Source organism: Schistocerca serialis, chromosome 9 (assembly GCF_023864345.2).
Source record: "Schistocerca serialis cubense isolate TAMUIC-IGC-003099 chromosome 9, iqSchSeri2.2, whole genome shotgun sequence".
In the NCBI taxonomy this organism is placed as follows: Eukaryota; Metazoa; Arthropoda; class Insecta; order Orthoptera; family Acrididae; genus Schistocerca; species Schistocerca serialis.
Window position 1 is genome coordinate 51,304,433 of NC_064646.1, and position 22,329 is coordinate 51,326,761.

At 43.3% G+C, this 22,329-nt stretch overlaps 1 protein-coding gene across 2 annotated transcripts in view; it reads left to right on the forward strand.

Moving 5' to 3' along the window:
• LOC126418546 (uncharacterized) overlaps nt 1-22,329 on the forward strand; it is a 207,570-nt gene that overhangs the window by 156,658 nt on the left and 28,583 nt on the right. The window lies entirely within an intron of this gene.

The following is a 22,329-nucleotide window of genomic DNA, read 5'->3' on the forward strand; positions in this document are numbered from 1 at the left end:
GTCATCTCTGCTTTCGGCAGTATCTAGAAAGAAATCTCCTGAAAATGCAATAAAAGCAGCGATTTACAGTGTGTCCGAAAAGTCTTTCCCTGATTACACAAATTGATAACTCAGGCTAGAAGTAAGATACAAATATGAAACTGGTGTCTAATTGTTTACAAACTATCAAAGTTTTTTTCCAAACGTCAGTAAACTTCCACATGAGCACCCTCGGTAGCATATATTCAGTTTCCGTCTACACATTAGCCAACATCACTGGAGGGATCGATTCGACGACTGTGGTTATCCGTCGCCGCAGGTTTTCGAGATCTGGTACGCGTGTTCGGTAGACCTCGTCCTTGACATAACCCCGTAAAAAGAAGTCTAATGGGGTTATGTCAGGAGAGCGTGGAGGCCAAACCGTTGGCCCATCACGACCAATCCGTCGCCCGGGAAAGGTCGTATCGAGATAGCCACGGACGTCCAAACCCCAATGTGGCGGTGCACCGTCTTGCTGAAACAAGACATCGGTGTGATACTGAAGCAGCTCAGGAACGGCATACAGTTGCAACATGTCCAGATACACTGCAGATGTGACGGTAGCCTCAGCGAAGAAGAATGGCCCGATAATTCGATCGTGCAATAGTGCGCACCAAACATTCACCTTTGGACTGCCTCTGGAGCACTCCGTGACCTCGCCAGGGGGTTGTGAACCCCAATTGCGCACATTATGGCGATTCACTACTCCACTGACAAAAAAGGTCGCTTCGTCGGAAAAGGCAATTCGTCTGAGATAACCGTCATCGTCCTCAATACGTGATAGCATTTCGACCGCTAAGTCACCTCGACGTGTACTGTCATTGGGCAACAAGGCCTGAACAATTTGCACTTTGTATGCACGAAACAATAAATGTTTGTGTAATGTCATGGAGAGAGCTTTTTGGCATCTGTAACTCACGCACCGATTTCTTTGGACTTCACAGAAAAGACTGCCTTACAGCTTCCACCCTGTCTGCTGAGGTTCTCGGTCGACCAGATCTCAGAAGGTCAGCAACCGAACCTGTGTTCTTGAACTTCTCATACCAGGCTTTGATGCTCTTGACATCAGGTGGATTCCTTCCAAATGTTGTCTGGAGGTGTCTCTGCACTCTGGTTGGTGATCGAGTCTCATGGTACCACAGGACACACTGTGCCTTCTCCTGATTGGTTAACATGGCTTCTTGGGCACTGCACCTCATCCACTACTTCCGTACTGCGAACCTAAAACAGAAAGAAACTTTGACAGTTCTAAACAATTCGACACAAGTTTCATATTTATATCTTTCTTCTAGCCTGAGTTATCAATTTATGTAATCAGGGAAAGTCTTTTTGGACACCCTGTATTTTCCCTGGCCCCATTAGTAACCTTAAGAGAAGTGTCATGAGTGGCGGATTTGGAGTAAAACCTACATTTCTCTTGTTTCGATATTAAAATGTACTTCTCTTGCCAAAACACAGCAGAGTTTACACAATACCAATCCACTAACATGTTGTGCAGATGTAATGTCGAAGAAATTCTGAAACTGTGGCTTATTAAGTTTGTTAAGTGAGCAACTGTGCAAAAGTAAGGTCAATAGTTTATGAAAAAAGCACATCCTCAGTATAAAAGTAAACATGTAATGTCTTCATTTTTGCTGTTCTAAAACCTACTTCATTTCTCGATCCGCCAGCTATCGATGATCCTTAAAAACTACATTTTTTCATCAAAAAAGTTGTAATTATGGGATAACATAGTGAATAATGAAGTTGTGCGCAATAACCATACGGCAAAATACTCTCCTCTTTGTGTGCTATCATTTGCCAAAATCTCATTTCGATACCTCAAAGCGTTTGTGGCATATGAGGAATGCTGTAGATATTTTCTTATGGCTTTATCTTTAGTGCGCACGATCGCAAAAGAGTGTGCTACATCAGACCAGTTTTCTGGAGACAGATGAAAGACAAAGACCGCCACCCAAATCGAAAGTAAAATTCAGTATTTCACCTATATTTCATACGCAGCCAAATATTATGTAATATGCATCAAACACAAAATCATAGTTTGTTTCATTGCTAACATCTTAATGCAAATATCACAATAACTATAACCAGTAACAAAATGATGGGCACGTCAGCATGAAGCTGACATATAAAACCATTAGTAATGCAGAAAGTTTTTATTGAATAGTTTCTGTCAAATCGACTGAGAAAGATTGCAGAGCGTGCACCTAGATTTTGTCATCAAGCGCTTCGTCGACCGGCCACAAGGAAGCAAACAGTTGTGCCCTCCACTTCCAAACAGTCCAAACAAATCTCCCAGTGCTTTGGACGAAAATTGGTTACTGTGCCTCGCTGCCATATCCTGTGTGAACTCTAGCACACTCTGCAACTGTGGGCCATATGTGAAGCCGAGCACAATTAGATGGGGACCTCGCAATATTTCCAGTCGAAATTACTTTCGAAAACCTGACACCGTGGACTGCTTGTCACAGCCTTACAGTTCACATCAGAGTTGCAGTTTGCCATGCTGCCTACACTTGGGCCGTGCGGCCCACACTTCAGGGACACATCGCAGAAGTTCTGCCTGCTCACTGTGCATCTTGCCGTAAACGTGCTGCTCTCGCAGAAGATGTCGCGTGATCGTAGATCCGTTGAATACACCTCTGGACTGCAAGGAGGATCGAGAGTTCTCCGAATATGTGGAATGATTTCGCAATTTTTAGGGACGCCAAGACACGGCGCGGTGCGAGCCACTCACAGTCACAATGCAAAGATAACACACGAATTAAAAACGCACTGGCGCTCTGCGTACATGTCAGAGCGACCTCATTGCCCTGATCCTCTTGCCTAACGTGAACTTACAAACTTCACTTCTGAAACTGAACAAACATAGTTTCCAAAAATGAACTGCCAAGACTGATTTGGCAAACTCAGCTCTCAAAAACGAAGTGACGTCACGAACCTGGTATCCAGCTATTCTGGCCTTATTCCCTTTCACCCATTCAGAGACTAGGGACGGCAACACTACCTTTTATGGGATAGAGAAAAACTTACGAGGGGCGTTCAGTAAGTATTGAAACTTGTTTTTCTCAAAGGAGGTTGGTTTTATTCAGAATTTCAATACCCCGACCGCACGGGATTAGCCGAGCGGTCTGAGGCGCTGCAGTCATGGACTGTGCAGCTGGTCCCGGCGGAGGTTCGAGTCCTCCCTCGGGCATGGGATCGTGTGTTCGTCCTAAGGATAATTTAGGTTATGTAGTGTGTAAGCTTAGGGACTGATGACCTTAGCAGTTAAGTCCCATACGATTTGACACACATTTGAACAATACCCCGCATTATTCCCCTCTCCGTTGACTACAAAACCCTGTTTTTCAACATAATCTCCGTTCAGTTCTGCGGTCTTATGCCACCTTACTGCAAGGGTCTGTATGCCTGTATGGTATTAGATTAGATTAGATTAGTACATGTTCCATAGATCATGAATACGACACTTCGTAATGATGTGGAACGTGTCAGGTTAATAAAAGATGTCTGTTCAAGATATTACATTACACAAAATATTGCATGACACTAATGTTTAAGTTGTTGTTGTCTTTTTTCCCTTAATTTATATCTAAAAATTCAGCCAATGAGTAGAAGGAGTTGTCATCTAGAAATTCTTTTAATTTATTTTTAAATGTTAGTTGGCTGTCTGTCAGGCTTTTGATGCTGTTTGGTAGGTGACCAAAGACTTTTGTGGCAGCATAATTTACCCCTTTCTGTGCCAGAGTCAGATTTAACCCTGCATAGTGAAGATCATCCTTTCTCCTGGTGTTATAGCTATGCACACTGCTATTACTTTTGAACTGGGTTGGATTATTAACAACAAATTTCATAAGTGAATATATATACTGTGAGGTTACTGTGAGGGTCCCTAGATCCTTAACTAGATGTCTGCAGGATGACCGTGGGTGGGCTCCAGCAATTATTCTGATTACACGTTTTTGAGCAATGAATACTTTTCTACTCAACGATGGATTACCCCAGAATATGATGCCATACGAAAGCAGTGAATGAAAGTAGGCATAGTAAGCTAATTTACTGAGATTCTTATCACCAAAATTTGCAATAACCCTAATAGCATGCGTAGCTGAACTCAGACGTTTCAGCAGACCATCAATGTGTTGCTTCCAGTTTAACCTCTCACCAATGGACACACCTAAAAATTTTGAAAATTCTACCTTAGCTACAGACTTCTGTTCAAAGTCTATATTTATTACTGGAGTTGTGCCATTTACTGTACGGAACTGTATATACTGTGTTTTATCAAAATTTAAAGAGAGTCTGTTTGCTGAGAACCACTTAACAGTTTTGTGAAAAACATCATTTACAATTACATCACTCTACTGGTCGACGTTGGAGCCAACGACTTGCTGCATTAACCACGTGCTGCTTCCCAGGAATGCATCCTTCATTGGGCCAGACAGATGGCTGTTGGAAGGTGCGAGATTCGGGATATAGGGAGGGTGAGCAATGAAAGACCAATGAAGCTTTGTGAGCTCCCCTCGAGTGTGCAGATTCGTGTGAGGCATTGCATTGTCATGGCGAAGTAGAAGTTGGTTTGGATTTTTGTGACGACAAACACTCGGAAGTCGTTTCTTCAGTTTCATGGAGGTAGCAAAACACACTTCAGAGTTGATCGTTGCATCATGAGAGAGGACATCAGACAGAGTAACCCCTTCATTGTCCCATGTCATGACTTCACCAGCTGAGGGCGCGTCTGGAACTTCTTCTTCAGCAGAGAGGTGGTGTGGCGCCGCTCCACAGACTGCCTTTTCGCTTCTGGCTCCAAGTGATGAACCCGTGTTTCATCGGCTGCGACGATGTTCGACAAAAACGTGTCACGATCAGCCTCGTAATGTGCGAGCAATTAGACACAGGGGGTGCTTCGCTGCTCCTTATGGCCTTAACGTTAGGCCGTGAGGAACCCTGCAGGCACACACCTTTGAGTACCCCAACTGGTGGACGAGTGTGTCAGCACGACCAACAGAGACGTCCAGTCGAGCAGCGAGGTGCTTGATTGTGATGCGTCGATCACCTCGAATGAGAGTGTCCGCACGTTCCAACATCGCACGAGTCACAGCTGTGTGCTGCAGGCCGACGCGACGCGCGGGAGACTGGACACGTCTGCGCGATCTTGTTGAGACTCAAGTTGGATCGCGAATATTCCGCGATGTCCCACAAGAAATTTCGCATTTTATTCAACCGAAATAGGCCGATAAAAAATATGTTGCATTACTTACTGAACACCCCTCTTATTTCTCTGTCATATCTTCCTTCACGCAAGCATCTGCCCTGTCATTTCGCGTCTCACCCACGCACCCAGCTTGTGATCACGGAACAATATACGTTGCCCAGTTGGGTTTAAGCCATACTGCAGCACATCACCTTTGTGCAGGGCTCAACTTCCCAAAAATTCTTAAACCTTCCGCTCTGTCTGTTGCTCTTCGATTTATTTAATCCTTATAGAAGTTGAAGGACATTCCCCTGACATCACTTTCCTAAAGCAGTACGACGCAATGTTAAAAAGCAAAACAACTCGAAAAATCCCATTTGAAGATTTTCGAGCAGAGTTAAGTGCAAAGTTCAGTGTTGACAAAGTCGTCAGCAGCAGAGTGCAACATAGTGGAATAATGCACACATCAAAAAAAGTACTGCATCACCCCAGTTCCCAGAACTCGTGAAGATAGACGTTGACTGTGGATATTGTATCACAGACACGGTCCCTTTGACTGTTCAGAGATGTCACTAAACCCGCCCAAAGATGTAAACAACCATGCATGAGCAGCGCCTATGAGACGGAGGGGTCCGACAGCCGATCACTTCCAAACATTCCACCAGGAAGGAGGTACACGGCTCGTGTTGTCTGTAGCTCAACCATGCCTAGACGGCCAATACCGCGGTTCGATCGCATCCGCATTGTTACTTTGTGCAGGAAGAGGTTTCGAGAAGGGAAGTGCCCAGGCGTCTCGGAGTGAACCAAAGCGATGTTGTTCGGACATGGAGGAGATACAGAGAGACAGAAAATGACGATGACATGCTTCGCTCAGACCGCCCAGGGCCTACTATTGCAGTGGATGACCGCTACCTACGGATTGTGGGTCGGAGGAACCCTGACAGCAACACCAGCATGTTGAATAATTCTTTTCGTGCAGCCACAGGACGTCCTGCTACGAGTCAAACTGTGCACAATAGACTGCGTGATGCGCAACTTCACTCCCGACGTTCATGGCGAGGTCCATCTTTGTAACCACGACACCATCGGGTGCGGTACAGGTGGGCCCAACAACATACCGAATGGACCGCTCAGGATTGACAACACGTTCTCTCCACCGGTGAGTGTCGCATATGCCTTCAACCAGACAGTCGTCGAAGATGTGTTTTTGCAGGCAACCCGGTCAGGCTGACCGCCTTAGACACACTGGCGAGTGAGTGTTGTTTTGGAGTGGCATTATGTGGGGCCGATGTACGCCGCTGGTGGCCATGGAAGGCTGTACGATACGTGAATGCCATCCTTCGACCGATCGTGCAACTTATATCGGCAGCATATTGGCGAGGCATTCGTCTTCATGGACGACAATTCGCGCCCCCATCGTGCACATCTTGTGAATGACTTCCTTCAGGATAACGACATCGCTCGACTATAGTGGCCAGCATGTTCTCCAGACATGAGGCCTACCGAACATGCCTGGGATAGTCCACCTCCGTAGCGCAGTTGTAGCGTTACCGCCTACCACCCAAGGGGGCCCGGGTTCGATTCCCAGCAGGGGATTGGGTGTTATGCGTCCATCATCAGTTTCATCATCATTGGCACGCAAGTCGCCCAAGTGGCTTGAACTAAAAAGACTTGCAATACGGAGGCCGAACCCCGAAGGGAATATCCCGCCTAATAAATGCCATACGATCATTTCATTTCATTATGTTTGGGATAGATTGAAAAGGGCTATTTATGATCGACGTGACCCACCAACAACTCTGAGGGATCTTCGTCAAATCGCTGTTGAGAAGTGGGACAATCTGGACCAACTGAACTTGTGGATAGTATGCTTCGACGAATACAGGCATGCATCAGTGCAAGAGGACGTGCTACTGGGTATTAGAGGTACCGCTGTGTACAGCAGTCTGGACCACCACACCACCTGTGAATATCTCGCTGTATGGTGGTACAACATGCAATGTTGCAAGAACGGAAATGATGTTTATGTTGATCTCTGTTCCAATTTTCTGTACTGGTTGCGGAACTCTCGGAACCGAGGTGATGCAAAACTTTTTTTGATGTGTATATTTTAGACTAACAACAAATGGCAAGAAAAATAAGAAGAAAACAAGGGCCGCATTTATAACTGGAAACCCGTCTGCAATAATGTAAGCGATTAAGCGATCATATACTTAAACAATGGAGGCACAAACAGAGTAGTATTGTGTAGTGAATAATGTTATAAGCGTGAACGATAAGTGATGCAGACAAGTACCCAAAATGTACACCTGTCGACACTATATTATCGTTTCACTGTACAGTATATCAGGAGAAGTGTAAACATGTCGAAAAACGGGTAATTTTATCAAAAGAACCTGATGGTAGGGAAAACAGCATTAACAACTTAATCTTCCCAGAAGAGGTTTTGTGTGCTACACTAGAGAAAAATGTAATTTTACAGTTGTTTGGAAATTGTATTCCCTAAGTGATAAATAAAGTTGGAGATTGACCAGTGTTCATAAATATGTAGAAAAGTGCAAAAATAATAATAAAAATATATAAAATAAACATGTAGAAATAAAGAACCCAAAAAAATTAGAAATATGTTAAATATTGTATTTCAGAACCAGGGTGTAAGGTAATATAAAACAACTACGAGAGTATAAGAAAGACCCAAATCAATGTAGGCGATCGCTTCTGAGGGTGAAGTACGGTGGGGACTTCAAGGGCCATGAGGCCACTTCAGTAGCCAAGAAGGCGTAAGCAGAGCCCTGGAAATATGATTGCGAAACGAGGTTCTGAGACACGCCAAAGCTAGCAACGTCAGTAGGAAGGAACACACTTTAGAGGAACAGGATGCGCAGAGAGGATTTACTTATTTTATTTTCGTTAACAGATTAATCTCTTTTAACAAATAACACATTTAACTCCAAGAAAAGAAAATTATTTATTTACCGGTAAAAGATTAAGTTGTACAGAAACTTCTTCACAGCATTTTGTTTTCTCATTTAAACTAATTAAAATTCATTTTAAATTGAACTTTAACAATTTTGACCGCAGAAACCTTTATTTTTGTGGTTTCCGGTTTTGGTCGGTTACCGACCGTCTTCAGACCTCATACTATGATGGTAGGCGGTGGTAGAGAACGGAGCAGGCATTACGAACTCAAAGAACGTCAACTGACAACTGAAGATGGTCAGTAGCTGACTGAAGCCGGAACCATCGAAATAAAGGTCTCTTGCGATCGAGACTGTTTATGTTCAATTTGAAGTACTAAGAAAACCGCCGTTCTCCAAGAGAAATGTTCTCAAAAATTACTAATTAAAATTCAATATTTAAAAATTGTACAGCGTGAAATTTTGCTATCACAAAGTCCTTGGTTCGAATCTCGCTATCAGCATATGTTACTTTACTTTTATTTAACAGTTTAATTAACAGCTATTGACGTATTATTTTTATGAAAAGTAACGTCTTTTTACTTTCAGTTGCTGGCCGTATGAAAACGAATTAAAATGTGATACAGAAATGCGAAATGCCGTATTGTCAAAGGAAAACAATTATATGTGTCAATAATACTGTTCAATCTCTAAAAATAAAAATAAGCAGCTTAATTTTCTATTCGACGTTTCGCATTTTTTCACCAAATTTTCATTTATCGTGAACATTGGAATTTTTATACTATTGTTAATTAAAAGGTTGTTAAATTTATTAAAAATTATGATTCAACAGTTGCTAAGTAACACTTTTAATTGTTAATAGATATACAATCTCAAAAAAAGTAAAAAAAAAATATTGTTACTAGCAAGATAGTAAACGGTTGTGAAAACACACTTGACCTCTTAGCAACAAATAATCCTTAGTTAATAACGAGCATCAAAACCGATTCCGGGATTAGTGAACACAGGGTTGTCGTAGCGAGATTGAATATTGTAATCCCCAAATCCCCGAAAAATAAGCGAAAAATATACCTATTAAAAAAAGCAGATAAAAATTCACTTGACGCCTTCCTGAGAGACAATCTCCACTCATTCCAAATTAATAATATAAGTGAAGACCAGATGTGGCTTAAATTCAAAGAAATAGTATCAGCAGAACAATTGAGAGATCTTGCAAGGTGCCGGGGCTAGCAGTGTATTTAACACTAAATTCTAGAATCTACATATGTAAATGATGCTCTAAGCCCCCCCCCCCCCCCCAATTCTAACTCCGACTTTTGCTGTTGCACAAGGATAAAAAAAATATACGCGAACTGACTGTAATCAACCCTGCAAGTGGAGTAGAAAAGAGTTTGGCACCTGCAATAATTTAATTTGATAAATAAGTTAAATAAAGGAAGGTTTCATTAACGTAGTGAGAAATGATGGGTTGCTCTACCGATTAACAGAATGAAAGTTCTGTCCAAAATAACAATATGATTTATTAAGACTAAACACAAAATAATAAACAAAAACACATGAAACATTTATAATACATCAAATTGGCTCAAATTGAATACACAAACAAACGCTGTGAAGGTGAAGTTGTCCCTAAACTAGATTGTGAGGTTTATGACGAAGTGGTATGTGGAGTCAATTCCTTGCCACTCAGATCTTAAGAGAGACACACAGCTAACCCAACAGTAATTGCTGCTACTCAAGACAGAACAAAGTTAGAAAAAGTCGAACAGGCGCGCTCTGCTGAGCTCTGATTATCACCTAGGAAAATCCCCATCTGCCGGTGCTGCGCGCATATATTACCAAACTGTCTTCTTAACTGCCAGAACACGATCTGGCGTACCGTAGGCGATGGCTGGTTGCTTCGACGTCCTCGTCCGAAAGGCGAGAGCTGACTACCCCAGAGCACCCGTACATGCCGAACACAGAACATTCCCGCCCCCACGACAGTGGCCGTGGTTAAACGTTCCAATCAGCAACTCGAAAACCGGCGGAAAATTCCACTCCATTGCCGGAGCACTACCATTCCACCAATGGAGATTCTTGGCGCCAATTTCTGCGCTGATTTTTGCTGCGTCACGGAGCTATGCCCTGAGCAAGCCAATCACAGTTACTATTTTGCAGAAAGCGCGGGAATTTTCCTGCCACAACTGCCTGGGTACACAAGTCATTCCCACGCCTCGCTGGTAGCCCGCCAGAAAGTGTTTTCGCTAAGTTTCTGCGAAGTAACGGAACCTCTAGCCCAGCCGCTACTTCAGGCCCCGGCGGGCGTGTCTCTTGACAATGTCGGCGTCTGGAAAGCATTCACTCGACTGCCTCCCACCCGTCGGCTTAACCCTCTCGAGATCAGTGGAGCCTGCCTGTCACCAGACCACCTGGGTGACGAGAGACGCTGCGTGGGAAGTCCGCGTGTGAAGGAATAGCAACTTTCCACTGCATGCAATTAGAGAGGAGAATCGTAAGATAGAAATATGAGAGGGGGCTCATGCCACCTCTCATTGCCCCTACGCCATTTTAGATTGTAATTGGTGAGCGGTTGGCTCACTTAGGAGCAAGGTAGTGAGTCAATCATCCAAGAACAATCTTACAAACTGACTCCACATGCCGCACTCTATAAAAGAATCACTGCAACCGAAAAATGCAGCTCATAGAGGGAGGATTATTTATGATGTAGCCAACTTCACCTTCTTAATATGGAACACTAACACTCACATCACACATCCATACCCAGGGAGCCCCTTCCAAACACCGATTCACTCAGACATTCACGCTCTAAATATGGCCCAGGCATGTGAGCCAAATATGGAGCAGTTTATTCTTTACAATCAGAGTTGGAGTGCTCCGCAGTTAAATGCCCAAGATTGTACAACAATTTGAATCATGAAACTAACCTGAACTCACTCACACATGATACTATTTAAGTTAACAATCTCTTTGTGAGCTTTCAGAATCTAGTTACAACCTCCGATTCATTCTGTCTCCCTGCAGCAAGAATAACCTTCACAAAATGTTCCCTGAACTGATGGTCCATTCACAATGACAGTCGTGGTATCTGCTTCAGTTTATGGGGACTTCAGGCACAATGTTTGCATACACACAACACTAAATACAAAATACAAAAAAAACATGGTGTGGAGAACAATAGAGTAATTTGTAATAAGAATTACAGTGTAAAACAGAAACACATACAAGGTATAACATACATTACAAAAACAACACTAGAGAAAGAAATTTAAGAAAAAAAAACAAGGTTCATGGGGCATCAAGTTGTGCGTGCACATTGCACAAAGTTCACGACTGTGCTGAGAATGAGGCACTAAATCACATTGTTAGAAATATTCGAAGCACTTCACAAATTCCACAGTACTGACATCACATAGGGCTAAACGTCGGGTGTTGTTGCTACATTGTTGCAACGGCAATAGGGTGTGCTGGAGCACCTGCAGTACTCTGTTGAGATTGCACCAACACCCACGCATATGATCACGGCAGTATGGTAGGAAGACACAGTGATAGGCTTTCCTCACGTCGATTAATTGTCTTTGAGGTCTACTTGTTGGGATACATCACTAGTCTAGGTCTCTTCTCTCGCTGGACAGTACTTTACGTTTCCCAATATTGCAGTTCGACGAGGGATGAAGGCACGTGGAGTGACTCCACAAGTGTGTGAGGTCATCCATACAGGATCGAACTAGGAGCGACGATTGCTAAAACTGCTCTCTAATAGAGAGGAGAAGTTAGAAATGAGACCATACATTTGTTAGTGTGGCACGATACTGCTTTGTGTATGCAGATCGGCCAATGCTAGTGAGTTGTAAAAACCCAAACAGGTGAGTATAGAACGTCCCTTTCTGTCGTGAGGCACATGAGGCGCAGGTTCTGACACGATATGTGATCTTCTTCGTGTACTCACGACAACGTGGTCTGCCGCAGGGAATCCCTCCAAACGGCTGCCGCGTCCGGAGAGCTAGCAGGCTGTCGTGTGTGGGTCGCGTGTCAGAGTCAACGGCCAGCCTCACTTTCGTTTGTGGCCCGGTGAGGGCTGTCTGCCGCCTAATCCCTCAGGTATACGGCCCGGTGACTGTCAGCTTGTAGGACTGGATGCTCTCGCGCCCTTCACATCAGGTGGCGCGCTGACGCTCACTTCTTGCAGGTAGCCGATGACCTCTTGTTATTGCTCCGGCTGGCCTCTGCATTGCCTCGATCCCCATCATCTGCACAATTCTTACAAAAATCTTATGCCTAACTTTTCCCCATGACCTTCTATGTTATAATACATTTACATAATGACACATTGATGGTCTGTCATTTCAGACACTCTTATTTTAATTTTATAGTTATTTATATGTAGCTATCATTATAACATCTAATCTAGACATGGAAATAATTTATTTTGATATATGTGTAGAGACCGATCTGAGTATTGTACATGGTGTGCGATAACTGATGCTATGTAATGGATGAACAACTAAATGTGCGGGCCCGCACTAATATTACTATTAATTATATAGATCGACAGTAGACATGCTCAAGAATTGACTACCATTTGCCAACGATCTACATTCTATGTCTTTTGATTAAATTATGTTGTTATGCAGGTCTAAGTTTTACTGTGCTATAAAGAACATGCAACTATGCTACTTTCGCTTGCCCGTCGTCCCTCCATCTCGGGTCTGTGGTTTGGTGACCTGAAAAATAGCATCTCAACAGGCGCACGCCAAACACTTGTGGTAGAAAACCGCCACAATATTAAGGATCTAGTTATTGTAAAATCCTAAAGTTTAATTTATCCTAGTATATGGTACTCTCTCTATTATTATTATAATTTTTTTTTCTGTCCAAAATAACAATATGATTGATTAAGACTAAACACAAAATAATAAACAAAAACACATGAAACATTTATAATACATCAAATTGGCTCAAATTGGATACACAAACAAACGCTGTGAAGGTGAAGTTGTCCCTAAACTAGATTGTGAGGTTCATGACGAAGTGGTATGTGGAGCCAATTCCTTGCCACTCAGATCTTAAGAGAGACACACAGCTAACCCAACATTAATTGCTGCTACTCAAGACAGAACAAAGTTAGAAAAAGACGAACAGGCGCACTCTGCTGGGCTCTGATTATCACCTAGGAAAATCCCCATCTGCCGGTGCTGCGGACATACATTACCAATCTGTCTTATTATCTGCCAGAACACGATCTGGCGTACCGGAGGCGAGGGCTGGTTGCTTCGACGTCCTCGACCGAAAGGCGAGAACCAACTACCCCAGAGCACCCGTACATGCCGAACACAGAACATTCCCGCCCCCACGACAGTGGCCGTGGTTAAATGTTCCAATCAGCAACTCGAAAACCGGCGGAAAATTCCACTCCATTGCCGGAGCACTACCATTCCACCAATGGAGATTCTTGGCGCCATTTTCTGCGCTGATTTTTGCTGCGTCACGGAGCTATGCCCTGAGCAAGCCAATCACAGTTACTATTTTGCAGAAAGCGCGGGAATTTTCCTGCCACAGCTGCCTGGGTACACAAGTCATTCCCACGCCTCGCTGGTAGCCCGCCAGAAAGTGTTTTCGCTAAGTTTCTGCGAAGTAACGGAACCTCTAGCCCAGCTGCTACTTCAGGCCCCGGCGGGCGTGTCTCTTGACAATGTCGGCGTCTGGAAAGCATTCACTCGACTGCCTCCCACCCGTCGGCTTAACCCTCTCGAGATCAGTGGAGCCCGCCTGTCACCGGACCACCTGGGTGACGAGAGACGCTGCGTGGGAAGTCCGCGTGTGAAGGAATAGCAACTTTCCACCGCATGCAATTAGAGAGGAGAATCGTAAGATAGAAATATGAGAGGGGGCTCATGCCACCTCTCAATCTATACCAAATAAATTAACAAACGACGTTGCTGATCCTCCTTGGTGCACAAACCGATTAGAACACTGTTGCAGAAACAACGAAACAAACATGCCTAATTTAAACAGACGCAAAATCCCCAAGATTGGCGATCTTTTACAGACGCTCGAAAGTTAGCGTGGATTTCAATGCGAGATGCCTATAACAGTTTCCACAACGAAACGTTGTCTCGAAACCTGGCAGAAAATCCAAAGAGATTCTGGTGAAGTATGTGAAGTACATTAGCAGCAAGAAACAATCAATGCCTTCTCTTTGCGATAGCAATGGAGATACTATTGAAGACAGTGCTGCCAAAGCAGAGTTACTAAACACAGCCTCCGAAATGCCTTCACAAACGAAGAAGTAAATATTCCAGTATTCGAATCGAGAACAGCTGCAAACATGAGTAACGTAGAAGTAAATATCCTCGGAGTAGTGAAGCAACTTAATCACTTAATGAAAGCAAGTCTTCTGCTCCAGACTGTATACCAATCAGGTTCCTTTCGGAGTATGCTGATGCATTAGCTCCATACTTAACAATCATATACAACTGTTCGCTCGACAAAAGATCCGTACCGACAGACTGGAAAGTTGCACAGGTCACACCAATATTCAAGAAATTTAGTAAGAGTAATCCACTAAATTACAGGCCCATATCGTTAACGTCGATATGCAACAGGATTTGAGAACATATATTGTGTTCGAACATTATGAATTACCTCGAAGAAAACGGTCTATTGACACACAGTCAACATAGGTTTAGAAAACATCGTTCCTGTGAAACACAACTAGCTCTTTATTCACACGAAGTGTTGAGTGCTATTGACAAGGGATTTCAGGTCGATTCCGTATTTCTGAATTTCCGGAAGGCTTTTGACATTGTACCACACAAGCAGCTCGTAGTGAAATTGGGTGCTTTTGGAATATCGTCACAGTTATGTGACTGGATTTGTGATTTCCTGTCAGAGAGGTCACAGTTCGTAGTAATTGACGGAAAGCCGTCGAGTAAAACAGAAGTGATTTCTGGCGTTCCCCAAGGTAGTGTTATAGGCCCTATGCTGGTCCTTATCCATATAAACGATTTAAGAGACAATCTGAGCAGCCGTCTTCGGTTGTTTGCAGATGACGCTGTCGTTTATCGACTAATAAAGTCATCAGAAGATCAAAACAAACTGCAAAACGACTTAGAAAAGATATCTGAATGGTGCGAAAGGTGACAGTTGACTCTAAATAACGAAAAGTGTGAGGTCATCCACATGAGTGCTAAAAGGAACTCGTTAAACTTCGGTTACACGCTAAATCAGTCTAACCTACAAGCCGTAAATTCAACTATATACCTAGCTATTACAATTACGAACAACTTAAATTAGAAGGAACACATAGATAATGCTATGGGGAAGGCTAACCAAAGACTGCGTTTTATTGGCAGGACACTTAGAAAATGTAACAGACATACTAAGGAGACTGCCTACACTACGCTTGTCCGTCCTCTTTTAGAATACTTCTGCGCGGTGTGGGATCCTTACGGGATAGGACTGACATCGAAAAAGTTCAAAGAAAGGCAGCACGTTTTGTATTATCGCGAAACATGGGAGAGAGTGTCACAGAAATGATACAGGATTTGGGCTGGACATCATTAAAAGAAAGGCGTTTTTCGTTGCTAGGGAATCTTCTCACGAAATTCCAATCACCAAGTTTCTCCTCCGAATGCAAAAATATTTTGTTGCCTTCAGCTGTTGGATGTACACTTTTAGTAGGTCCACCTAACTATTTAAATCTCACTTTCTCCTTTCTACTGGAAGAGGGCGTCTTCAGCAGATCATCTACAGAAAACACTTCCATACTAAATTTCCCCATATATTCGCTTTTTTTTTACCACCATCTTTAGCCTTTTAACTTAGAAAGGTAGAAATCGTAACTAAATTCAATAAATTAGTTCTATGTATATAAACTGAACTTTTTAAATTTATTTAAGTTTTATGATTAATAATTTAACATTGTGAAGAATAAAATGAAAAAGCAAATGTTAGTAGGAGCGTGAATCTAACTTGGGTTAATGAATTGCCAGGCAGCGCGCTCGATCACTCAGTCACGACGCCGTTAAAGTAACTGTTCTTCTAAAATACCTCATACTACACGCTTGCACAATATGTTACATGCAGTTTCAAAGAAAAATACGCATGGGACATTCAGTTTCGAAAATCGTTAAAGAATTCACTATTCCTAAATCCACACTATCAAGAGTGCTTGTCCGCAGCTCGTGGTCGCGCAGTACCGTTCTCGCTTCCCACGCCTGGGTTCCCGGGTTCGATTCCCGGCGGGGTCAGGGATTTTCTCTGCCTCGTGATGACTGGATGTTGTGTGTTGTCCTTACGTTAGTTAGGTTTAAGTAGTTCTAAGTTCTAGGGGACTGATGACCATAGATGTTAAGTCCCATAGTGCTCAGAGCCATTTGAACCATTTGAATCAAGAGTGCCCCGGGAACACGAAATTTCAGGCGTTACTCTCACCAAGGACAACGCAGCGGCCGTCCCGACGGCCTTCACTTAACGACCGAGAGCAGCGGCGTTTCTGTAGAGTTGTCAGTGCTAGCAGACAAGCAGCACTGCGGAAAATAACAGCAATAATCGATATGGGAAGTACGACGAATGTATCCGTTAGGAAAGTGCAGTGAAATTTGGCGCTGATGGGCTATGACAGCAGACGACCGATGCAAGCGCCTTTGCTAAAAGCACGACATCGCCTGCTCCTGGGCTCGTGACCACATCGGTTGGACCCTAGACGACTGGAAAACCGTGGTCTGGTCAGATGAGTCCCGACTTCAGTTGGTGAGAATTGAAGACAGTGTTCAAGTGTGCCGCAGACCCCACGATGCCATGGACCAAGGTGTCAACAAGGCACTGTGCATGCTGGTGGTGGCACCATATGGTACAGGCTGTTATTACATGGAATGGACTGGGTCCTCTGGTCCAGCTGAACCGATCATTGACTAGAAGTGGTTATGTTCGGCTACTTGGAGACTATTTGCAGCCATTCATTGACTTCCCCAAAAAACGATGGAATTTTTATGGATGACAACGCGCCAAGTCACCAGGCCACAATTACTCGCAATTGACTTGAAGAACTTTCTGGACATTTCGAGCGAAGAATCTGGCCACCCAGATCGTCCGACATGAATCCCATCGAGTTATAGGATATAATCGAGATGTCACTTTCTGCTCAAAATCTTGTACCGACAAAACTTTCTTAATTAAGGTCGGCTACAGAGGCAGCATGGCCCAGTATTTCTTCAGGGGGTCTTCCAATGGCTTGTTGAGCCCATGCCACATCGAGTTCCTGCACTACGTCGAGCAAAAGGAGGCCCGACACGATATTAGAGGGTACCCTTTAACTTTCGTCTGCTGAGTGTACAACGCTACGGGTGAGGAACAGTGTGGGAGGTGGGGGGGGGGGGGAATAAGGCACACCTAGAATGAATTTTTCACTCTACATCGGACTGTGCGCTGATATGAAACTTCCTGGCAGATTAAAACTGTGTGCCGGACCGAGACTCGAACTCGGGACCTTTGCCTTTCGCGGGCAAGTGCCTTACCAACTGAGCTACGCAAGCACGACTCACGCCCCGTCATCACAGCTTTAATTCCGCCAGTACCTCGTCTCCAACCTTACAAACTTCACAGAAGCTTTCCTGCAAACGTTGCAGAACTAGCACTCTTGGAAGAAAGGTGGCGAGGTACTGGCGGAATTAAAGCTGTGATGACGGGGCGTGAGTCGTGCTTCGGTAGCTCAGTTGGTAGAGCACTTTCCCGCGAAAGGCAAAGGTCCCGAGTTCGAGTCTCGGTCCGGCACACAGTTTTAATCTGCCAGGAAGTTTCAAGGCAGGAATACCTTCTTGACCTGTGCTTCATGCTTCCGAAAAAGCACGGAAGTAAATATTTCTTAAACGTTGTTCGTGATCGAATTTGAAATCGTCCTGTGTATTGACATGTTTAGTAAATACCGCACTGCAACAGTCGCGTACACTCATCACAAGGACGGGAAACAGCACGAAGCAGAGCAAAGCGCAACACAGCAGCGGCCACTTCACACAGGACTGTTAGCTGGGTAGAGTTGGCTGCAACCAGAAACAAAATTACTACCGGCCGAAGCTTTCAACAAGGGAGCGCATTGGCCAACTTAACAGGTTAACACACGTAATACGCTTATATTGCAGAGTTTAAGTATTTCGATCATTTTAAGAGCCTCTCGAAATTTTAGAGCAGTGAGCGGATACCACGAAACAAAATGTTCTTTTCAGTTCAAGACTGATGTGCCTTAAGTATCGTGCGGAAGAGAACAAAGGATACAAAGAGTACTTGAAGTAACGGACTGTAGAGGCAACCGCTAAACAGGTAACATAGTGCTCAAGATCTCAGTGTTCGGTTAGCAACTTCCACTCACACAAGAGTAATACGCTTGTCTTAACGCGATGTCCGTACTAAAAGGAAAATTTTACCCCAGCGCAATATGGCAGTATTCTCTTCCGTTATAGTTCAGCAGTATACCCTTCCGTTATAGTTCAGCGCTCTCCTCTCTCTCTCTCTCTCTCTCTCTCTCTCTCTCTCTCTCTCTCTCTCTCTTATCCCGCCCCCCCCCCCCCCCCCTCTATCCTCGGCTCACGCTTGGACACAGAATACAAATCATATATGTAACGAGCCCAATAATCCACTCACTCTCAACACGTGAAGTACAGTTGACAGAATAGCGTTTTGAAAAATACGTTTCCATGATGTCTGAAGTGGAAAGTGTATTATCTGTTGAAACTCTTATCAATAAGACATAGATAAACCATTCAAAATCTGCGTTTTGCTTAGCTAGAAATGGAGAGATGCTTGTTGGAAGTATTAGGTAAAACAGCAAAACAAATGAGTCAAGGAACATGTAGGACTACATATTATGGTAGATGGTATTTTCTAGAAGTTCCCGTATAGAACCTAAGCACCAAGGAAGACGTGGGATTTTGCAGGTCCCTATTCCAGGTAACAAATATCCATAAAAAACGACTTCTAATTATGTGCCAAAAATGAATTATGAGTCTACCAAAATAGTTCCCTTTCCAGAATATTGTCCAACCTATAAAGTTAAGCTCGCAAGTGCCTCACAACTATTAAAAAATGTGTAGTCACGCGTGGAAAACTTACTTACGTTATTTGAGCCAAAAAGTGCGACACAACCAAATGCACTCAAGCACGTCGGTTTAACATCATTTTAAATACATGTCCAGTACTAGTTCTGCATTGCTTTGATACCTGAACAAAACATACATTACCATACATTCATATTTCAATTCGGAGTATTGTAACAAAACATTAAAACTTGACAACTAGAGCAGGACCACCTCACTGTCGTTCTGTAGTTCGTACAACAAAGATTCTTTCTTAATATAAACTCGAAGAATTATCTACATAACTATGAAAAATAAATGACACCAGTTTCCATTTCTACTTGTACAGTACGTGGCTTTACAGTATCGAAAGGGTGCAAAACTGCTGCATTAGTTGTCAGATATTAGTATTATCAGTATACATCCACAAATCACAATAAATGTGCGCATGCTGTCATGCAGGCGAACTGCTGAGGCCTTCTACACTACCGGCGGAGAAAACACGCTGACCGAACAACATCCAAATCCGTGTGCTTTATTTTACTTCAAATACGCAGTCTTTTACGTCTCTAGTTACGTCATTATTTATTTATTTATGGATTTAATGCAGCGTTAATGTACTTTTCGAGGCGTGTGTAGTTATGGTGTGTAGGGTCTCCCCTAGCCGTTGGCTGACCGACTGCCAAGTACGAGTTGAGAGTAGACGCTGTCTCACGCATAACTCACATAGCAATGCAAACTAGTCACATCTGTACGTGCGTAAGGTCAGTAACGTGTTGTGACACCAGGCAGCTAAAGTGCACAAAGAAATATTTGCCCTCATCAACTTCTTCTTTTGTTCGTGACACTGCCAACGCTCCTAACGAATTACTCGTTAAGCTTGTCTGAGTGGGATGTGTTCATGCTAGACACCCTGGAGCAACGAACGCCATCCCACTATCAATCCACTGCTATATCCGTACTTGCAAAATAGTGCCAAGTATTTGGAAGAGCTTACCATTTACACTGTCTTGTATGAATGTTTATTCACGTGCCGTTCTCAGATTGGTCGTAAATTGTACTCTTCTCTGCGAGATGTTCGTTGTCTCACTTCGGCTCCTATAGGGGTACAGTTTTGCGTCTTGAGCCAAACCTGCTTTAAAAGTACTCTCTGTCGAAAACTTTCGATCGCTTACTTTAGTTTTAAATGTAATTGTTAACTGATATTCGTCACTTGGGCAGAGTAACAATCACACTAACACTCACAATGATTTACAAAACCTGCCTCCGGTGCTGCTACATAAGCCAGCCGAAACGGTATAGATTCTCCCCTTCGTCTGCCGTCCCCAGCTAGCATCCCTGTGTGACGTCACATCCCCCTGCCACACAAAGTGCTTGCACTAGCTTGCCACAAGCGAGACTATATTTGAAGTTCGTTTGCTAGCAACCTAAATTACTGACGACGAGACGGCAGTGTGTTGCCACATCGCCCAACTTTTCTTCATTCTACTGCCCTGTGGCCAGGTTTTTTTAGTCATGATGCAAGAAATTCCAGTGTAGATCGATCGACCTTCACCCACTGTGGACTGCAGACAACGCTCCACACCTATTTCCAATTATAGTACGTAATGGCGGCAAAGGGTCCACTTGCAGTATAGAAAAATGCATTTCATTCAACGGTGTCACTCCTTCCTCTCTTCATTTATGCTGAACAGGTGTCACCAGGAAAGTGCTGGGGAAACAACTGCCGTTTCAAATTGCTACAGTCACGTTCCGTCACCAGTTACCATGTTGAATATATATTTTGACTCCCGGAATTAAATTTGTAACGCACGCGTTAACAGAATGGCAGCGTGTAACTTTCTTTCACAAAGTCAAGAGTGTGGTATTCATCAACTGCGTACCTTCATCACGTTAGGCTTTAGGAAGCACCACCGACGCATTCGCACGAGTACAATCTGATAGGAAGTTTCAAATCAGCGCACACTCGCTACAGAGCGATAATGCATTATGGGTATAAGTTAATTTATTTGGTGACTGACTTTCTCGAAGAAGAAAAAGAAAAATAATTACAATCATGGGCGCGGAACCGACTAGAGCACTCAATGTCAAACGCCGTTGCTCAGATCATTGATTCCACCATCAAACTCGCTTTGAAATTATATCAAATTGCCACCCTCATGACATTCAATGTGTCTGGCAAAGAATAAATCCAGTCCAGAATATGCTAATGCACAATTAAATAGTGCTGAAACTTGCATCAGAGTAGATGTTGCTGTCACACGTGTTACTTAGGTGTACTATATCCATTTAGAGCGTGAAAATATTAGACTGATGCAAATACTGTCAACTAGCTCTTAATGTAGAGAGATGCGGACCTGTGCACTTCAGATGACATAAGAGTGTGGTATACCTTGACTTAAGTTCTGATGAGTGACAAGTGGAGTCAGCTGTATCAGAAAAATATTTGCGAGTAACAAAATGTAGAGACACCCCCTACAATCAGTTGCAGGTAGGCTAAGATATTGGGAATCTGCAGTCTGCCTGCAAAAGGACGAAACGCTTTTAGGCTCGTACTTGAAAACTGCTTAGTCCTCACAATACCGAGGGATGGGGTGTATTTTATGCCCACCCTTCGAAAATTTTGTAATCTAGTAATGTACTTTATATTTAAAAATTTTGAAATTTTTATTGTTTATCATGATTTCTTATACCAGATTCCGTAATTGTTTTAATTTTTGGAGGAAAACGTAACCCAAAAATTTAATTATTAGTGCTGAATGTGACTTTTTTCAGGACACTTCTTACACATCTATATATCTTTAAGAAGTATGTTATGAATAAAAGTCAATAATAATTAACGAAAATTCTTTTGTAGAGGTCATAAAGTCCCCCCCCCCTCCCGCCCAAATCAATGTAGACGTAACGGAAAGTGCGTTGGTGTTGCTAAGAGTGTGCTAAAAGATGTTTTCATGTTCAGGACCCTACTTATACATGACTATCTATTTAAACAGTATTTTGAGTCCTTTTAACTAAATTTGTATTTTTTATCTTCTGTGGTGCGCATAAAGTATTGGTATTACACGTCATGCAAAATACGTTGGTATTGCTAAGGTTAAGTGTACGCGATTCCTACAAGTTCATATCAACA